The sequence below is a fragment of the Tamandua tetradactyla genome, chromosome 4 (genome assembly GCF_023851605.1).
Source record: "Tamandua tetradactyla isolate mTamTet1 chromosome 4, mTamTet1.pri, whole genome shotgun sequence".
In the NCBI taxonomy this organism is placed as follows: Eukaryota; Metazoa; Chordata; class Mammalia; order Pilosa; family Myrmecophagidae; genus Tamandua; species Tamandua tetradactyla.
In genome coordinates this window covers 74,006,612-74,024,967 of record NC_135330.1, presented here as the reverse complement: position 1 = coordinate 74,024,967, position 18,356 = coordinate 74,006,612, and the positions used below count along the sequence as shown (strand labels likewise).

General features: G+C 42.9%; 1 protein-coding gene across 1 annotated transcript in view; it reads left to right on the top strand.

Moving 5' to 3' along the window:
* The first annotated feature begins 5,358 nt into the window (after positions 1 to 5,358).
* PTPN14 (protein tyrosine phosphatase non-receptor type 14) overlaps positions 5,359 to 18,356 on the top strand; it is a 201,612-nt gene continuing 188,614 nt past the window's right edge. The window contains exon 1 of the mRNA XM_077157804.1: positions 5,359 to 5,912. The gene's annotated coding sequence lies outside the window, so the exon portion shown is untranslated. The remainder of the gene's footprint in view (positions 5,913 to 18,356) is intronic.

The window sequence follows — 18,356 nt, the reverse complement described above, 5'->3', positions numbered from 1 at the left end:
GACTTCAGAGAGTGTTTAAAAAAAAATAACCCTGGTCTCTTAAAATATTTAAAGTTGCTTTAATCAAAATAAAACAGATCTCGAAGAAGAGATTTTGGGAGTGGTGAAAGCCTTTTTTCCATAACTAAGGCATTTGTCAGTAGGGTGTAAATAAACTCTTCATCCTCAATGTGCTTCATAGAGGAGACAGTGATGTTTGAATCTGTGTGTGTGTGTGTGCGCGCGCGTGTGCCCCCCCCCCCCCCCCCCCCCCCCCCCCCCCGTGCTGTGTCTGTAGAGAGACAAGCACTGTATTTCCATTCAGGCCAAAAGGCTGGGAGGCAAGGTTGGAGCCGAAGGAGGCAGGAAAGTCAACAAACTGGACTAGATGGCTATAGTCAGGATGTTTATGCTGTCAACATGTGATTCAAAGGATGTTTGTGACCCAAGGTGAAATTAGTAGAGAATGATAACAAAAGTGTTAGGATTGGTAGGTACTTAATTGTGCCTAGGTTTCCTTTCCAATTTTGCTAAAAATACCAATACTATGTGAGAATTACCCTTTCTATGGTACATTTGATTAATATTCGTTGCTGTCATATGGAATTTCTTAAACTGTTGGCGGAACTTTGCACATTTTCACTGGAATAATCAATTATTCTGCCTAAAACGAGCCTGTCTTTTGATGTACATTACTCTAACTGCTACCATCGCCCACGTGGACAAAAGCATTTACCAGAGGAGTTGGCACAGCATCCTGGGAGGACAGGTTCCTCTTTCCCCTTCCAGTTGGAAAAACACAACCCAAAAATCGTTGGCACTATTTCCAGAAGGAGGTAACAAAGGAATAATTCATTTGTGGCCTACGCTGACAGGTACAGTAGTCTCTTTGGAAGTCAGGAAGCCTATTCCTGAGAAATGTATGCAGGAAAGAGAATGAAATGGAAAAGTAACATGGCAGTCAGAAGGCTTGGTGGCTAGGGATGGGGAGTGCATCAGGAATGAGGGGCTTGAGATGTTAGGAAAGAGAGGGAAATAGGAAAGTATTTTGGCATACGTAGGTGTGCCAGGTCTCCTAAAGGAAGTGGAGAGCTTAGGCTCCTCTATGCCTTCACAAAAGTCTTCTATCACCCCACTTGACCAATGTTTGAGAATAGTGTGACTTCCTGGCCTATCAGCCTAGGGAATAGAGGGCTGGACTTTAGACGGCTCCTTCCCTCTGGGGAGCTGAAAGGTCCAGAGGAAAGAAGCCTCAGTCATCTGTGTCAGATACCATGAAGCCTTCTTGAAATGGGGACCTCAGTATTGCACAACTCCAGGGGATGCCATTCTCATTGTAGTCTAATTTAGCTCCTAGAGTTGTATGCTGCAGCATGTGTGGCTCTGCTTGACAGCTCAGTAGAATCAAATAACTTTCCAAAAATCTCCAGATAACAAAAATTCATATTCCAGTGAATTTCTTAACTTGTTTTCGTTAATAAGAAGTTCTGTACGTAAACAGTCATTAAAGCACTTTTTTTCTTTTTTTTTTAGGCGCACGGTACAGGAATCAAACCCGGGTCTCCTGCATGGAAGGCAAGCATTCTACCACTGAACCACCCGTTCACTTCATTAAAGCACTCTTAAAATGTGGTTGTTCTAAATTACGTTTTTCCCTTTCCTTTCCTTCTCTGTTACTTAAGTTTTTGAAGGCATTAATCAAGGCTTATTATATTTTCACTAAGAGAGTGTTTCTGAATTAGAGGGGGTAGGAAAGCATCATAGAACTACTTGGGAAGTTTTTGCAAAATACACCTGCCCAATATATCAAGAGAAGGAATTAAAAAATGTGATATATTCATGGAATGAAATCCATTCTACAATAAAAATGAGTAAAACTGCTGATACATTCAATAGTGAGAATGAATCTTGTAAACATTATATTGAACAAAAGAAGCCAAACATAGAAGTATACTGTTCCATTTATATAAAGTTCAAGAACTAGTAAAACTAGTCTGTGGTGGTAGAAGTCAGCCTGAAAGGGTCAGACTAACTGAAAGGGGGCACAAGGTAAATTTCTCAGGTGATGGACATTTTCTATATCTTGACTGGTTGGGGACGTCATGCAGATGTAAACATATGAAAAAGTCATCGAGCTCTATGTACACTTAAGATTTGTTCTTTTTTATTGAGTGTGAGTTATACTCGATAAAATACTATTTAAAAATGTTATAGGGTGTGCACGAGTAGTTCAGTGGTAGAATTTTCACTTATTGTTCAGGAGACCCAGGTTAAATTCCTGGCCCATTGCACTCATAAAAAAAAAAAAAATTGAACATATGGTGCTGCAATAAAGGGATTCACACGGAAAAGAACGAAATGGAACCCCCAAATGCACAGCATGCAAAAAAAAAAAAAAGAAAAGAAAAGAAAAATAAAAATGTTATATATATACACACACATACCAACTCTAATCTCTGCCACCAACCCAGGGAATCAGAAATAGGGAGCAGAAGATATAGAGGGGATGTGCTTTTTGAAAAAGCTCCCCAGTTCCTCTCATTTCTCCTTTCCTCCATTACTATGTATTGCCAAAAATCCCTTTTGGAATTGGTAGTAGGCTAGGGATAAATACATGCACACATACCTATGACTTTAAACATTTTAGAAGGCCCCCAGGGAAGAGTAAAGTTTTCCTAACAAAGCATGTTTCCTTTCCGGTTTGCCTTGATTGGGAACCTTATTTTGTTTTGCTTTTGAGGATTTCAGTGTCTTTAAGGGATATGATGACTACATTAATATGCGAAACATACTGGAAGCCTGTGGGATTCCTCCTGGCATCCTGTGTTAGCAGCTTGAAGCAGGCTTAGAACAAGTTAAAATACTTTTGGGGGGAAATTTAATGTCGACCGTTCTTAAAATGGCAAGGCTCTAAAGTGATGTGTAGTGATATATTCCAAAAACCAAACTCCTGTTCATCCTGATACATATTAAAGCAGATTCAAACGTGGATGCCAGAGACTTAGGAAATGAATTGCCTTTTTTGAATCGAACCTTGTGACTAGCTTTTGTATATTTAACCAGAGAAAGAAAGGTCTTTTTCATTTAAAGTTGGGGTTTTATTATTATTTTTTTCAATCTTATGTGTACTGCTTTTATTGTTCTACTCTAGAGAAAAAGAAATGTGGCTGCTCAGATACACATTACAGGCTTTTAAAGTAACAATGAAGTTTTTTTTTTTTTTTTACATTCACATGTAACATTATTCAAATTTAAAAATCTAGTTCACAGGGTTAGCCCTAAATCTTAGCTTAATTTACCAATGAACACTCATTGCTATTTACTGGATTCTAAACATCCATTTTGATTCCACCACATCCCCACTGTATCTCGGCTTGATTGCTTCGCTTCCTTCAAAGGCATGCCATCTGCCTGGAGGAGTGTACTTTCCTGCAAGTTTAGACCTGGAAAGTCCTCGGAGATGAACTCATCCAACCCAGCCCCATCCTCCATGTCACACTCCACTAAACTTGAGCCCAGAGGTGAAGTGGCTTGCTCAGGGTCACACAGCTGGTCAGAGGCAAAACCAGAATTCTGATATCCAATTGCAAGTCCTTTGCTCTGTCTTCTACATCACAATAGCCTCAGTGTGCTGCGCTTGGTACAACACACAAATGCCACCTCCCATCTCTCAAGAAAGAGCGGGAGTTGACGGTCCACACTGAGTGCCTACAGGCATTTCTGTATCCTGAATCCTGTTCTGGTCAAGTTTCCAAAAAATGAAGAGCTTGTATTTTGGGTGGAGGAGACTAGGGTTAATTATCATATTTTACTAGCTTTGGTGTGACCTTTGGTGAGCATGCTAATTTCTTCAAGCCTCACTTTCCTCATTTAGGAAATGGGGATAATAATGCAGGAGCATGTGGTGCGCTTAATTTGCTCCCTAATGTTTCCTTTAGAAATTCAGCAAATCCTTATCAAGGCTATCTACTTCCTTGAATGTTTCAGAATCTCTTCCTTCCTCCCCTTTGGTATTTGTGTTGCTCTCTGGGTCCTCTGTAAGTCTTTGTATTTCTAGAGATTGGCAAATGCTCAGTAGACCTCAATCACTGCAGATGTTCATTTGGTGGCTACAGTTAAGGCCTTGGTCTTCGGTTTTCAGTTTTCCTCCCCCAAAGACCCAGGATTTTGTACACTCTCAGGGTATTAAAGCAATTTAGGGCAATATCTTCTCCGACAAGGTCTTAAAGGTTCCTTTTCAGCCTGAGAAAGGATGAATTTGGGTTTGAATCCGGGCCAGATAACAGACCCCCTAGGACATGTTTTTAACAATGGGAAGGGAATACGGAAAAAAACGTAGTCAAGCCTTTTAATTGTACAGCTATTGAAATCAAGGATCACAAGGGCTGGGATACTCTGCCAATCTCCTCGACACCAGCAGGGCAGGGCCCCAGACCCGGGTTCCCCCGCCTGGCTGAGAGCTTTTTCCATCACACCACCGCCGCTCATAAACTCCACCTCCGAAAGTACTGAGGAAGTTCCCTCCCAGAGCCTTCCTAGGCAGGGTGGGGCGATTCTGTGGCATGGCACGGACCAGGAAAACGACATATTCCAACTCTCATATAGGTTGTTTTTAGGATTCCTGGGGGGAAAGGCAGGGGGGAGGGGTGGCTAAGACACCTGGCCCGGTACCGGAAGGTTCAGGGACCCTAGGAGAGAGAGCTCCGAGATGGCTTATGCGGTGAGGCCACCTTTCTTTCTCCTGGCCTGTGTTCCCCCGTGCGATGGCTGCAAGGGGGTGTCCTGCTTGGAGGGCTCCCCCAAGTAAGGTGGGCAGTCCTTGCTGTAGGTCGGGGTTGGGCGAGTTGCGGCCGCGGCCCAGCCCTTGTCTTCGGAGGTCCGAGTGGGATTTTTTTCCTTCCTTTCCGCTCCACCCCCACCCCACCCCCCACCGCGCCAGGAGCGGCGCAGTGTTGGGGTGCGGGGAAGGTGCGGTCAGTTTTTCTTCCCCACTCCCACATTTCTTACTCCAGGAAGTTTCACCTCGTCCTCCTCCCTCAGCCCGCAACTTTTAAAACATTTTCAAAAACTACCACATTAAAAGTGCGCGACTTCCCCGGGGCCTGCAGAAGGAGCTCCCGCAGCCCGGCATTCCTTGGATTCCAGCGCTGTGACGTCCCCGAGGACGGCGCGCCTCCAGCTCGGGCGCTCGGGCTCCACGTTTCAGCGCTCCCACACACTCACACACACTCACACGCGCGCACACGCACAGAGACTCGCTCGCGCGCGCCCTCCGCGCCGCATTCCTCTCCGCCCCCGGCCGCGCGCGCCTCGCGCTCCCTCCGCGCTCCCTCCCGCCTCCCGCCTCCCGGCCCCTGCGCCGCCGAGCCGGGCTCGGGGGTGGGGGAGTCGGGCCGCGGGCGCCGGCTCGGTCCCCTCCCACTCGCACGGCCCCTTCCTCCCTCCTCTCCCGGCTGTTTGCATTTCCTGCCGCTCAGGTCTCCCGGCCCCTAAAAGTTCGTCCCAACTTTTTCTCCCTGGAGCGCAGCGGCCGCAGTCGCGGGGGCAGGTTGCTGCGTTTCTCCTCCCTCCGTCCCCTCCTCTCCTCGCTCAGTGCCCGAGGGAGCCGCAGACGCAGAGTGGCCGCTGGCGGTCCTTCCCCTCCCACCTCACCCATCCTGCCCGGCCTTCTCGCCTCGGCCCCTCTCCGGCGGGACAGACCGGTCCTTAGGTTTTTCTTATTTTTCTCCTCCTTTGCTCCCTTTTCGCGGACTCCCGCGCCCGGAACGGAGCGGAAACCTCCCTCCCCTTTCGCCTCCTCCGGCTCCTGCCCTCCGCCCCTCCTCCGCCAGCCACTGGGATCAGTTCCTTGGGGAATTGGGGCTCCGCCGCCACCGCGGAGGAGAGCGTTTCCGCGCGGGCCCCAGCGGCACCGACGGGGGCCATGTAAGCAGGTAAGCGCCGTGGGGGCCCGCGCAGTCCGGGCCCGAGGTTGGAAGCCGCCTCCGTGCCCGGGGCGCCTTGCAGAGTCCTGGGCAAATACTGGCACCGCCAACTTGCGATGGGCGGCCGGAAACGCCTTGGCAGGGCAGAGGAGGCGCGAGGTGGGAGCTGCCCGCAGTGAGGCGCACAGCTTGTCTGGGGGAGTTGAGCTCGAAGGTGAGCTCCGTCTGGATAGTTAGTAGTTAAACCCACACCTTCTCCCTCTCCTCCCGCATCCCCTTCTGCTTTTGGGGAGCGGGAGAGGGCCTGGAAAGGGCAGTCAGATGCCCAGGCCGTTGAGGCAGGAGGATGAAAGACGCATGACGTTGCAGCCGCTCGAGGGGAGAGGGACACAGCTCCCGGTCCCCACCCCTGCGACAGCATCTTGGGAGGGAGAGAAGAGGTATTTTCATGCCCTTTTACTAGGCCCCATGTGTGCCAACGAACTCTAGGCGTCTTGGCCCCTCCTGGATGGTGGGTCGGACTGGCTTCCCGGGAAAACCTGTGACCACATAATTTCAGAGCAGGTCTCCACCTCACACTTCTCAGGTTCTGAGAATTAGCTATCTCCCCCCCTCCTACCTCCCCCTTGGTGATCCCGAAATCTGGTTTTTGAGTACTTGTAAGTGGGTTTTCCACCTTTTCTTCTGGAGGGAGTCCAGTTCCAGCCTCCCTTTCCCTTTCACCTCTTTCGTTCTTGTCACCCCACCTCCATCCTTACTTAAAATTGTAGGGATTTCGGCACCAGGCTGTTGAGGGGACAGATTCTTACCGGTTATTTGTGAAGGTGGGGGAATGTCTAGACTGCAGGCTGCAGGTACTGTTACAGGGTTTCAACCAGTGTGCTAATTTCCTGTAGTGGATTGGTTCACTCATTCATTCAACAAACGATGTATTCAGTTTCTACTCTGTGCTAGGAACAGGGGATACAAAGTTGCTACAACAAGATAGTCTAGGAGTCAACAGCCTGGTGGAGGGAACCCACTTTACCACTGCAGTGCAATGCCAATTTCTGCCAGAGGGGAGGAAAGGCTTGTTGGAGGGGATGAACTGTGCACTGGGCTTTGAGGTTGGAGGTGGAGCTCACCTGGTGGAGTGATTGGGGGTATGCATTCGAGGTAGAGGAAACAGCTTGTGGAAAATGAATACCCAGTCATCTCAGCAATGAGTACCACAGGGACAAAAACGTCAGACCTAGCTATTTGGGGGCCTGAGGGGGATTTATGGCCCAGTAGGTGCAGTGTTGCTGTGTGAGCATTTAGTTTTTATGCGTGTCAGGAATTAAACTGGCATGCCATCCACTCGTGGGAAATAGGTAGCTCCCACAGGAGAGACAGTCTCCCTGTTCAGACACTTCTCCATGTCTGAGGCTGTTTCCAGAACAAGCAGCAGTTATGTGACCTGCATTTTGTTTGGCACTAATTGGCCCATTCATTAGAATGGTACTGATTTCCTTTTAAAGACCAGTGGGTGATGATAACAGTGCAACATTACAAAACCTTATATCAAAGTTTCCCTACCATTTGGCGATGGGGTTCAAGATTGTGCCATCAAAATGAGCGGGAGCAGAATGGTGTGATGTCGTTTTGTCGCATCTGAGTCGGTGTCTGTGATGTGCAGAGTTGATTCATGTCGGTGTCATGGTGTTTGTAATAGTATTCTCTAATAATAGGGATGTCGTTATTATTAATGTTATTATCGCTTTAGCACAGTTACAAAGGGCCAATTTTCTTTCCTCTGAAACTTGGTATAAACTAAATATGTTCATGCAGGTGCTTGCAGCTTAATGTCCCAGGAGTCAGTGAATCCTGTCTAGAAAATTTTTTAGTGCAGTACCGTTGCGTGGGGTTTGTGTTTCAAGGGTGCCCTTGGCTGGCTGCAGTGGTGTGGTGGTAGTATTCATAGAATCTAAATCCTGGCTGAGGTGGCGGAGGTCCAGGTTTCTGTGACCTCGGGTCAGTAGATCAGAGTGGAAATAACACACCGGCCCCACAATTTCCAGTACATATTCAAGCCTCTCCACCAACATCTCCTCCCAAGAACAGCCCCTTTATAGAAGTTTTTCTGCAAGGAAAAGATGCGTATGAGAGAAATGACCACAAGAGAAGCCCTTCCCTGCTAGTACTAGGTATCTGTCTGCCTAGCTTCCATCATTGGCTTAAAGACAGTTACCCTGTGTTTGAAGCAGACTAATTTATTCTAGTTCATGTGTTGTGTGTGGCATTGACAGCTGCAGTGGAAAGAACAGTTATTTTAGTGTAGAAGAATCATAAAGAATTTACAGAAAAATCGGTTTTGGGGAGGATTTTTTAAAATTTAAATGGTTTTATTTACACATGATATAATCCATCCTTAGTGTACAGTCACTGGTTTTGGGTATAACCACATAATTATGCATCCACCACCAATATGAGAACTTTCTCGTTTCTTCTGGAAAAATAAATTCCCGTATCCCTTATATCATCCTGTTACTGACATTTAGCTTTGGTATAGTCCTTTGTTACAATTAATGAAAGAATAGTGCAAAGCTGCTGTTAAATATAGACCTCAGTTTGCTGAATTGTATTTTTTTCATATACTACCCCATTATTAACACCTTGTAATAGTGACGTACGTTTGTTCTAGATCAGTGAGAACTTGATTCTATTTGTACCATTAACCGCAGTCATCATCCACTCGAGGTTTCACTAAGTTTCGTAGTCCCAGGTTTTGTTCTTTAGCTTACCTTCCCGTGGCATACGTGCCACCCTGGCCTTCTGTTTCCAACCATACTCGTAACTCAGCTTTGTTATTTATGCTCACAGTATTGTGCTGTCTATTGGGAGAATTCTTGTCCTGAGTGGGTGGGTTCAGAGGTCAACAACAGAGAGAATTTTTCCTTTTTTTCAGTGCCTTCCCCCCATGTTAGGGGTAAATTGCGTTAGGAAAACAAGCATCAACCCTTTGATTGCGTATTATAGCCTCACTGAGTTCCATATTCTTGTCCTCTTTTACCTGCTATTCTTCAGTTGAAAGGCTTTGCTTAGTGCTGTCTATTTTTTTGAACTCATCCTGAGTGTTCAGAAAAGTGCTCTGCTCTTTGTTAGAGATTAAGCGCAGAGAAAGAGAAGATGAAATTCTTAATTAGCCAGTTAAATGACATCACCGCTGCTTATCCTGATTAAAAAAAAAAGAATGAGGGAGAACTAACAACAACAAAAGGCATTGGTTGGGAGGAGGTTTAAATTAATGACTAAAGTAAGATTCTGTTTTTCCTCCTTTCTGATTTAATTTACCCTGCCTCTGCCAGAGACCCCTGGAAGTTTTACTGAGTGGTCCAAGTTGTGCAAAAGCAGGGGATCCTTGCTTGGGAGTTTGAATTTGAATACCAGCTCCTCCACTTTTTAGCTGGTCATTGTTGAGTCTCAGATTCTTCATCTGCAATATGGGCCAGTAGTATCTAATTTGTAGGCTGTGTGCAGAGAATTCGGTGGAATGCCGTATGTTCCCCTCCTAACATAGTGCTTCACTCGAAGTAGTGTTGGTGCAAGGGTGGTTGTTTATATGGGCAAGAAGTTGTATGTGACCATGAATGTGCTCTTTGTGTGTGTCATTTTCCTCCCAGCACGCCTGAATTCACATGCATGCCAACATACACACAAAGCTTTGTCTTGGAGTATTTTTTTTTTTCCTTGTCTATTGGCTCAAAGCAAATGTGTTGGCTGGCAGCTGCCACGTGGCCCCTCATACAAGGAGGTCGAGAGCTGTAGGACCAGGCTGTAGGGAAGTTTGGGGCGGAAACGGCACTTAGAAAAGAAAGGCAGAGGGAGGGCTCCTTTTCCATTTACCCTACTTAGCATAACAAATGTCTGATTTTGCTATAAGGATCCCTTGTATTTCTAATGTTGAAATCCAGTTAATTAAAAGTTAGAATAAATATGCTTACCCTTAACAGGAGTGCAAAAGCTAGTGTCGTTGCAGCCTTGCTTTCCTTCTTTGAAGCCCAAATTTAGTTGGAGTCAACTGCCTGGCCTCTAGTGTAATGCCAGCCACAAGTCCCTTCGGCTGTAATGTCGCCCTTCATCTGAGAAACCTCAGGTATTTGACAAACATTAATTCATTGATCATCATATCAACCTCTCAGCAGGAGGGAATGTTAGAAGAAAGGAATGGCTCATAAAACAGCAGCAGGGCAGGTGTATATGTGTTCTTGAAGCCTAATGGGTTGTTACTGCAAAGAACTGGTTCAGGCCAAGAGGTCATGTGAGGGTACCCCTTTGAGGGGAGCTGGGAAAAAGCCTAGGAAAAGCTCAGATCTGGAGGGTATGTTTGCAGTGGAAGGGGAGAGGAAATCCGTGTCACCCAGACCAGAGAAGCCTTTGGTATACATTCATTGCATGCATGCTGATTATGAAAAATAAGTCATCTCTGACTGTGGAAATGATACTGTGATTTTGGATGAAGAAACTGAGTAGCTGAGGTTGAGAGGTATTAGTAACAAAGTACTTTTTTGTGGAGTAGGGGTCCTGTGGATATAGGTGCAAATAAAAATGGCATATTAACATTGTTTAAACTTCCTTTCCTTTTTTTTTTGCTGTTGGTTCTGCAGTCTTTGACTTGATTTGTTTTGCTCTGCCATCAAATTCTTAGTCTTGTTAATGAAAAAAAAACATATTGTGGCTGTTCTTAGATCCATGTAAAATTTGATGCATGGGTGATTTAGCTTAGCTCCTTAGGGGGCTAAATTAGGACCAGGTCAAAGTTTCCATCCTTGCCCTGGCCAGTTAGCTTGACCCAGAGGGCTATTGTGTATCCCCAGATCCTGTAACTCTAGATCCCATACATGTTTGATGTTGGTTAATAGGAGTGTCTTGTGAGAAAATGAGAAACAGGGCAGCTGGTGGTTTAGCATCCTATAAGTAGGAAACTGTTCTCTCCCATTTGAGATTTTAATGTTGAACTATATTCTTAAGTTCGGAAGCCTTAGTGTGGGTCACTGACCTGTTTTGCCTTATAGTTTTTGAGCTCATAGTGAAAAATCAGAGTAACTGTTGAAAATTAACACAAGTTCCTAATGGTTATCATTATGCAAAGAGTTTTACTCAAACTTAATTTTCTCAAGTCCTTGGAAATCCATCTCCAGGAGATTGTTTCTTTCACACTCCATTCCCCTCAAGTAATTGGAGTAGTAGTTAAGGCAGTTCTAGCATTAGAATCACCTGCAGACCTGCAAGGCTTGTTAACACAGACTACTGCTCCCCACCCCACCCCAGTGTCTGAATTAAAACATCTGGGATGGTGTCTGAAAATTTGCATTTCCAAGGGGCTCCCAGGTGATACTGATGCCATTGCTTTTTTTTTTTTCATTCTTTTTACATGGACAGGCACTGGAAACGGAACCCAGGTCTCTGCAGCAGAGAATTCTGCTGCTGAACCGCTGTGGCGGGCCCCTGATTCATTGCATTTTGAGAACCACTGAGCTAAGGAATCTGATTTAGTGTCTTCACTGTTCGTCAGGCTTGGTGTGATGATCACTCAACCTTTTCACTGCGCTGGTTTGAATGATTCTGTTTCTGCTTGCTTTAGAGCTGCGGTGAGGCTTAATGGCCACGTACAACTAGGCAGATTCACACCAGTCATGAAATAGACGCTTCCATTTTGGTGGAACTGCTTGGCTACTTTCTCCAATCCAAATCTCTGTGCCTGGTGCCAAGCGGTTTGGTTATCTCCACCTGGGTATCCGTGACGCATCCAAATCCCACCTGTCTTAAATTGTATTCTACAATTTACCACAAAACCTGCTGTTTCCTGTATATTCCTGTCTGTTAGCTGCTCAAGCCAGGAACTTACAGTTCTCTTCAACATTCTTTCTTAGTACCCCCGTCCCCTACCCTCAAACTCCAACAAGAAAACCAACCAATCTAGATTTTTGGGTCTGCAACACTAAAATAGTTTCAATTTTTTTTTTTCCTTCCTCACCATCTTCACTGCTTCTTGTACTTATTCCAAGACCTTCACAGTGTCTTTTTTAGAACATTCATCTCCTCTTTTACTTCGGTGCTGCAAAAACAAAAACAGTTTTTAAAAACTCAAGGGGGTGCAAGAGTGGTTCGGTGATAGACTTCTCACCTGCCATGCAGGAGACCCGGGTTTGATTCCCGGTCTGTGCACTTCCCCCCCAAAACGACAACAGCAACCTCAAATCTGGTTTTTATCCTCCTTCTTAAATTCTTCTTTTGCTCCATACTGCATTTATAAGGCCTTTTTTTTTTTTTTAACCCTGACCTTCCAATCCTCTTCTGCTACTCTTCTCTCCTTCAAACTAGAGCCCCTCACACTTGGTGGCCCTTAATTCCCATCTCCACTGTTAACATTCTCATCCAGAGTGACCTTTCCTTCTTGCTGCCTGCTTCACTTCTAAACACTGCTTTGCTGCTTGTGTCAGCATTTCTCCCCACTCATAGCCATTTGTTCCTTCATAGTCTCATAGTACTTGAACTTACCCATATTGGTAAGTTTTTTCTCACCACATTACATTTGCTTCCCTCTCTGTAGCTCTACCAGGTTGGGAGCTTTTCCTTGTAGGGATCAAGTCTTATTCATCTCGGAATCCACACCCTGCCTATAGATGGATAGCAATGACCATGGCTAATGCTTATTGGTACCGACTCTATCCCAGTTGTGCTGGTTTGAGATGATGTATGTACCCTAGAAAAGCCATGTTTTAATCCTAATCCCATTTTGTAAAGGCAGCCGTTTCTTCTAATCCCTATTCAGCATTGCATGTTTGAAACTGTAATCAGATCATCTCCCTGGAGATGTGAATTGATCAAGAGTGGTTGTTAAGCTGGATTAGGCGACAGCATATCTCCATCCATTCAGGTGGGTCTTGATTAGTTTCCGGAGTCCTATAAAAGAGGAAACATTGTGGAGAATGAGGGAGATTCAGAGAGAGCAAAACAACATAGCCACAAGAAGCTGAGTCAGCCACCTTTGGAGATGAAGAAGGAAAAGGCCTCCCGGGGAGCTTCATGAAACTGGAAGCCAAGAGAGAAAGCTAGCAGATGATGCCACGTTTGCCATGAGGGAGACTGGAGAGAGAAACCCTAAACTCCATTGGTCTTCTTGAACCAAGGTATCTTTCCCTGGATGCCTGTGATTGGACATTTCTATAGACTTTGTTTTAATTGGGACATTTTCTCAGCCTTAGAACTGTAAACTAGCAACTTATTAAATTCCCCTTTTAAAAAGCTATCCATTTCTGATATGTATCACATTCCGGCAGCTAGCAAACTAGAATACCAGTGTTCTCATTACTTTCTAGAGATGATTTTACTATATCCTTCAACAACCTCAGAAAGTAGATGCTATTATAAATTGTTGTTTTGCAGATAGTGAAAGGGAGTTGATAGTGTATAGACTATAACCAGTGATTGAATGCATTTCTGAAATAAGTTGGTTTGCAACTTATTGTTTATTCTCTAATAGGAAATACAGTGCTCTAGAACAATTGCATCATTAATAACTATGTGATTTAAAAAATAAATATCAATGCTATTTATTGTAGATGTCATATTTCATTTGAGAAGAGAAACCACATCTTAGCTGTTCTCTGAAGTTATTTTTATTGTGGTTCTTAATGTTATACTGCTTTATCTGGATACTTCAAAATCTTGATACTTTCCTACTCATTTTTCAGATCCAGGAATCTTTGCAGACAAAGGTGTGTAAATATCACATAAATGTTAGGATGTTAGAACATTTGGGGGACAAGGTATAAAACTAAATTTGTTTTTGCCAATTTTGATATATTGACTAAGATATGCTTAGTTTATTTCGTATGCATTATTTTCTTTAGCAGCTCATAGAAAATAATCTCCTATCATTTAACCACTGGGTCACAGTTTTTAAAATGAAAGAGAGAGATGCAGAAAGAGAGACACCGCATAAAGCAGATTTGCAAGCGTGCTGATAGCCAAGACTGTCTGTTGTACTTATAAAACTATAATAAGCAGCAGTGATATCATCTGTATTAGCCCCCAAATCACAAGGTTGGCTGTCACCATTATTTTAGTTCTCATGTAAAAGGGATTAAGGCACATTTCATGGTCATGAAAATGTATTTATTATGAATTACATATATACAGTTCAGCTTGATATTTAAGTTTCTCCACAAATAATCCCCCAAAGGTCCTCTGATTTCTTCAGATTTATGTTCCACTACTCCCCAGGGGTCTGCCAAGTTGCAGCTGTTTCCTGAACAGGCCCAATAATTTTCCACCTATGGTCACGCTGTTTCCTTGCCCAGGAATCTTCACACTCATCGCTTCCTGTCAAAGCTGTCCCTTAGGGCCCGCCTTATTAAACAGACAAATTTCTCTGGGCATCCTTCCCTGATCTCTCTAGTCAGCTCCTTGTGCCATTTTGTTCTTGGCCTTTACCTCACTGTGCTTTGCATCTGGTTAACCAGTCTCATCCCCCTCACAGGCCTGGCAGCCACACCCTGGCTCCCTCCCTCCTCTCGGCCTTAGTGGCCAGCACAGCCTGCTCCGTCCTGCTTCTGGTCACGTGTGTCTGTTCACTCAGGTCTGCCTCCCCTCGCCCCAGGTCTGTGCCCCTGTTCATTAGGACAGTCCTTCAATGAAGACCACGATCTTGACCCCACTTTGTCTGAGCTGCCACCTGTTCCCCCAGCCGCCAGCACTGCATCTGCTCGGCCCTCCACAGTGCAAGGCTTCTTTGTAAAACAGATCTGCTTAAAATCTTTTTTTTAAGCAGTGAAAAGATTTAAGGGTCGATATGTATGCAGTAAAAGTATGAAGAAATGCCAGAAGAAAACAAATACAGGGTGTGGGGGGCGGAGGGGCAAGAGGTTAGGAGGGAGTGTGGTATTGTTTTATTTCCTGAACTGGGTGGTGGGGATGTGGGTGTTCATTATAATGTCAGTTAAGTCTGAAATATTTAAAGAAATGGATTGCCTGTGGTTAAGACCAGACTCCCTAAAAGAGCATTTAAGGCCCCTGCTGACTTCCTTGCCTTGTCCTGCTGCTCCCCTGAGCCTCTCCTCGCTCTCTCTCATCCTGCTCCAAGCATTCACCAGGGTTGCAAGCTCGGTGCCTTTACTCATGGGTTACCCGTACTTCTCCCTTGAATTTCTTTTCTTACCTGGTCACATCATAATCTCCTACTCATTCTTTAATATCTAGTATGATTTTTCTGTTGTTTTCTTAGTATGTAAATTTACTAATTGAAACGTTTTTAAAGGCAGTATGCTTAAAATTCTTTAACATACATTGATTTTTTTAATTTTTTTAATTTTTTATTTTGGTGTGTTGATTAATTAATAGTTGTTTTAATGTTGAACTTTCTTTTTTTTTATTAATTAACAGAAAAAAAGAAATTAACCCAACATTTAGAAATCATACCATTCTACATATGCAATCAGTAATTCTTAACATCATCACATAGATGCATGATCATCGTTTCTTAGTACATTTGCATCGGTTTAGAAGAACTAGCAACACAACCGAAAAAGATATAGAATGTTAATATAGAGAAAAAAATAAAAGTAATAATAGTCAAAACAAAACAAAACAAAACAAAAACCTATAGATCGGATGCAGCTTCATTCAGTGTTTTAACATGATTACTTTACAATTAGGTATTATTGTGCTGTCCATTTTTGAGTTTTTGTATCTAGTCCTGTTGCACAGTCTGTACCCCTTCAGCTCCAATTACCCATTATCTTACCCTGTTTCTAACTCCTGCTGGACTCTGTTACCAATGACATATTCCAAGTTTATTCTCGAATGTCGGTTCACATCAGTGGGACCATACAGTATTTGTCTTTTAGTTTTTGGCTAGACTCACTCAGCATAATGTTCTCTAGGTCCATCCATGTTATTACATGCTTCATAAGTTTATCCTGTCTTAAAGCTGCATAATATTCCATCGTATGTATATACCACAGTTTGTTTAGCCACTCGTCTGTTGATGGACATTTTGGCTGTTTCCATCTCTTTGCAATTGTAAATAACGCTGCTATAAACATTGGTGTGCAAATGTCCGTTTGAGTTTTTGCCCTTAATTCCTTTGAGTAGATTCCCAGCAATGGTATTGCTGGGTGATTTTTTTAATTTTTAAATTTTTTTTCTTTTTTAGAAAAATTGTGTATTTATATAGAACATTCATGCATAAAATACAGGATTCCCATGTACCAATGACCCTATTATTAACATCTTGCACTGATGTGGAGCATTTATTACAATTAGTAAATGCATATTTCTATAATTGTATTTTTAGCAATAGTCCATGGTTTGATTAGCGTTCATTTGTGTACTGTAGTTCCATGGATTAAAAAAAAATTTTATTCTGTTGCCATATGTATAATTTAACCTTTTCCCCTTTAACCACATTAAGATATATATTTCACTGCTGTTAATTATGTTTACTATGTTGTGCTGCCATCACACCCATTACCAAAACATTTTCATCTTCCAAATAGGAACCCTGTAGAAATTTAAGCCTTAATTTCCTATTCCCTATTCCCTTCTTATCCCCTGGTAAATTACATTCTAGATTCTGACTCTAAGAGGTTGCTTATTCTAATTATTTCATATCAGTGGGATTATACAGTATTTGTGCTTTTGTGTCTGTTTTATTTCACTCAACCTGATTTCCTCAGGGTCCATCCGCATTGTCATACATATCAGAATTTCATTGTTATTGATGGCAGAATAATATTCCATTGCAACTTACACTGATTTTAATAATTTTCTCTTTCCAATTAAATTATTCTCTTTGTCTTTTTGTTTATATTTTACTTCATATTGTGGTAAAATATACATAACAAAAATCATTATAACTCTGTTAAGTGGACAATTCTTTGACATTAAGTACATTGACAATACTGTATAAAGTTCACCAATATTTCTAGACTGTTTTCACAATCCCAAACTGAAACTCATACTCTAGTATGATTTTTTTTTTTTTTTACATGGGCAGGCACCAGGAATCAAACCCGGGTCCTCGGGCATGGCAGGCAAGCACTCTTACCTGCTGAGCCACTGTGGCCCACCCTCTAGTATGATTTTTATATCTTCTTGGATGTTTTGTCGCATGTTCCTTTTCCGTCATTAGGAAGAAGTCACCATCACCTTATCTGTCTTCCCGTGGTACTTAACATGCATATTACTGTGGTGTGTATCACACTGTAGGATGGTTGTTTGCTCACCCATCTCCCCAAAGTTGTGTGTTTTTTTAAAATATTTTTATTGAGGAATATCCACACACATACAGTCCAAATATATAAAATCAGTGCCTCACAATAGCATCACATAGTTGTGTATTCATCACCATGATCATTTTTAGAACATTTGCATCACTCCAGAAAAAGAAAAATAAAAGAATTCCTACATCCCATACCCCCTATCCCTCCCTCTCATTGACCCACAGTATTTCAGTCTACCCAATTTTTACCCTTTCTCTACTCCTATTATTTATTTATTTATCTTTTTTTTTTTTTACTCATCTGTCCTTACCCTGGGTAAAAGGAGTATAAGACACAAAGTTTTCACAGTCGCACAGTCACACTATAAAAACTATATAGTTATACAGTCTTCTTCAAGAATCAAGGCTACTGGAACACAGCTCTACAGTTTCAGGTACTACCCCCTAGCCACACCAACACTATAAACTAAAGAGAGGTATCTATATAATATGTAAGAATAACCTCCAGGATAACATCCTAACTCTTGTTGGAAATCTCTCAGCCACAGAGACTTTGTCTCTTTTCTCTCTTTCCCCTTTTGGTTAAGAAGTCTTTCTCAATCCCAGGATTTGTGTCCCACATTACCAGGAAGGTTTACATGTGGGAAATCATGTCCCACATAGGGGGGGAGGCAGTGAGTTCACCTGTCAAGTTGGCTTAGAGAGAGGCCACATCTGAGTTACGAAAGATGTTCTCTGCTGGGTGATTCTTAGGCATATGTATCAGTAGGTAAAAGACATGTTTTTGTGATTTATGTATCTTTAGGTTCTTAGCACCTAATGCAGAATAGATGTTAAGTAAATAGAGAACTATTGATTGGTAGATACACGATAAATGTTTTGAATTGAAGTCACATTAAAAAAAAAAGTGTTACCTGAAATAAAAAACATAGATGAAGGGAAGATTTCTTGAGTTCAATAGCTGAAATTTAGAGTGTCTCAAGAAGACAAACTACTGAGTATATCTGATTAAGTGATTTAGAATGTATTGAACAATTTATTTCCTAATTTAGCCATGATTAGTTTTAAAAGTTTTGCTTTCTCCATGTACTTTATAGTGGTCGTTCTTTTTTTTTTTTTTTAGAAATTCTCTTTTTTACTTTCCCCATCACCATAGGGTGGGCTTTGGTTTCTGTAAGAGTGTCCAGGGAAGTGTGTGAACCTTCAGT